Raw genomic sequence first — 2,754 nt, forward strand, 5'->3', positions numbered from 1 at the left:
ATTCGATTAAAATTGTCTGAGGACAGCACGGAGGAGAAAAGTGGCGAAGAAATGCGGTTCGCATGGCTCACAAAATTTCAGAATTTTCTCGCGAGGCTTAAAAGCACTCGATCGTCGAGGACGAAGGCTCGAAAAGACCTTGAAAAGGGCCCACTCGACGACAGCTCGCCGCCTCCACGGTGTCGAACTTCCACCAGCATCGTTTCACCTTTACACACCTCACTCTCTCTCTCTCTCGCTTTTTCACGTCTTTTTCCAACGTGAATTCATTCGAACGTTTTACTCGATTTTCCCTCCCTTTACAGTCATTCACTCGTTCGTCCTCCATTCAGAGGCCTGCATTCGTCAGCCGTTCGTTCTTTTCGTCCTTCTCTGACGAGTGTCAAGGGTAACGAGCTTATGCCGCTGCAGAAGAGAGCCAACTCGAGAAATATCCCTGGACGATTTTCGTCGGTGGTTAGGATCCAAGGGTGGACTCGATTTTCTAAGATTTTTCGAGATTCGGTTCAGTCAGTTCAACCCTTCCCTTGCAAAAATTGCGGTTACTCTTATCAATTTTCGCGGTCGTTTGGAAGAAATTTAGATCGCCTTGAGAATTCACGAAATTTGTAAATTTGTAAGAAAATTAACATTCACAACGATTGAGAAGAATTCACAGAAATTAATTTAACGAAATTCGCTTCATTGATAAAAGAAATTGTTATAAAAGTAAAGCTAGAATATCAATGAAATTCCACTAATTTTCTCCCGTTTCCAATCAATCTCCTCAATTGCTGTAGAGACTCTGGCTGTTATGAAATGAATCACTTCAGCCTGGTTGTGGGTGTACCGAGTTACACTTCGCTGCTGTTTACTGAATTCTTTATTTCTGGGGTGTATGAATGCGAATGAAGTGACGTGTGCGACGGTTGACTTGTTGTTGCGTCGTGGACCTTGATCAAATCTCATGATCAGGAGTTCTGGCGCGGGTTGACGATTGTTCTCGCTGGTTCGAGGTGTATTAAAACTTCGTTGTTGGGTTAGATGTTTTTCATTTTGCTTAGACGTTTGTCCCTTGGTTAGATGTTGTAGATGTTTTGATGAATTCTTGTTTTGATTAGATGTTTTCAGATGTTTGGCTGAATTTGGATTGTTCGCTTCGTGACTACATGTCTCGTACACTCGTCTTACAGTGATTGCCGGTTTTCAGGTGTGTGGGTGTATATATAGACATTAGGTCGGTTCTGATTGGTGGTTGCGTTATGGAGGTGGAAAACGTGGTGTGTTCTGCTATTGGTCGACGAAAGCTGTGACCTATTTTACCGACCCCCGGTAACGAATGTTTTATGGCCCCGAGTGTTTTGGGACCTACTGTCTGAGTGTTGCGCTGGTGCGTCCACGGGGGGTACATTGCGGTCTGTCGAGCGTCGGCACCTCGGTCTGGCGGCCAAATGTGACCAAGTTGTCTATTGCTGTAAACTGTCTGGACGAGGATGGCTATGAGACGCGGGCGACAGGGGAATGCTTGTGATTGGGCAGGAAAATGAAGTGGAAATGGTAACGGTGAGGTAATTGGTTGTCGTGTGCTGTCGAAGACAAAGGCAAAAGGGGCGAGAATCGGGGTTCTTCCCAAAAAACCATTGCCAGTCCTGCCCGTCGATGGTCGCGGAAGGCAAGGCTCGCCTGTTGTCCCGCGGCGGCCTTTTTAGGTACCGTAATGGTCCAAAGGACGCGGCTCAACAACGAACGAATAAAATTGGTAAATGAAACTCCCTTGTCAGCATGAAAAATAAATCACACTAATGTAGGAACCTAGGGAAAAATATCGAGGGACCCAACGGGAATCGAACCCGGGACCTTCGGCTTAGCAAGCCGAGGCTTTGCGCGCTACCGCCAACCACTCCCTCTCTATTGTCCCTTCGAGGTTTCCTATTTGGGTATGGAGGCCCCGATACTACACTCGGCCATCCTGAACTGACATTCGCCCTCGAATGTCCTCAGTGCAACACAACTCAACACTTTCGGGCACACTCCCCCACACAGTGGCACAGACCCGAAACGACCCAATTTGGGAGACTTGCAACCCTCGACATATTTTCATCGCCCAACTCCTCTTGGCTTCGTGTAACCGTAGATGCCTCCATCCCGGCTGAACCCCATTTGTAGGAACCAACGACAGAAAAATATTGAGGGACCCAACGGGATTCGAACCCGGGACCTTCGGCTTTGCAAGCCGAGGCTTAGCGCGCTACGCCAACCACTCCCTCTCTATTGTCCCTTCGAGGTTCCCTATTTGGTATATCGAGGTACACTAACGAACAAAATTAACAAATTAAATACCTTCGATTCTTCGTCTGCAACGAAAGGGTTGAACGACGTCCAAAGAAAAATCCTCAGCTTCGCAAATCACCAAACATTCCACACACAGATACACACGTTATCAATGAAATCAGTGCAGGAAGAAAAAGAAACGCAATAGTCTCGGTTTAGACGTATTTTTTTTTTTGTTCTTTATCTTTTCTCTCACGAACCTCTTTAATAATGTACCTATCGAAATAGTGCTCGAAGCGAATGTAAAATGTTACGCTGTACGTTGAAACGCCATACTCTATACTCGCTCTTCTTAGACGTTTTTCTTATTATTCTCTTTCTCACGCACTCGTCGAAAACTCGCGTCTGCTCGTCGATATATTTCATTTTTCCCACTTTTTCTTCTCTTTAAACTTCACATCTATCGACGATCGACGCGAGTTTCGATCGATACTTCAACCTTTC

The sequence above is a fragment of the Habropoda laboriosa genome, unplaced genomic scaffold (genome assembly GCF_001263275.1).
Source record: "Habropoda laboriosa isolate 0110345459 unplaced genomic scaffold, ASM126327v1 scaffold387, whole genome shotgun sequence".
Taxonomy (NCBI): Eukaryota; Metazoa; Arthropoda; class Insecta; order Hymenoptera; family Apidae; genus Habropoda; species Habropoda laboriosa.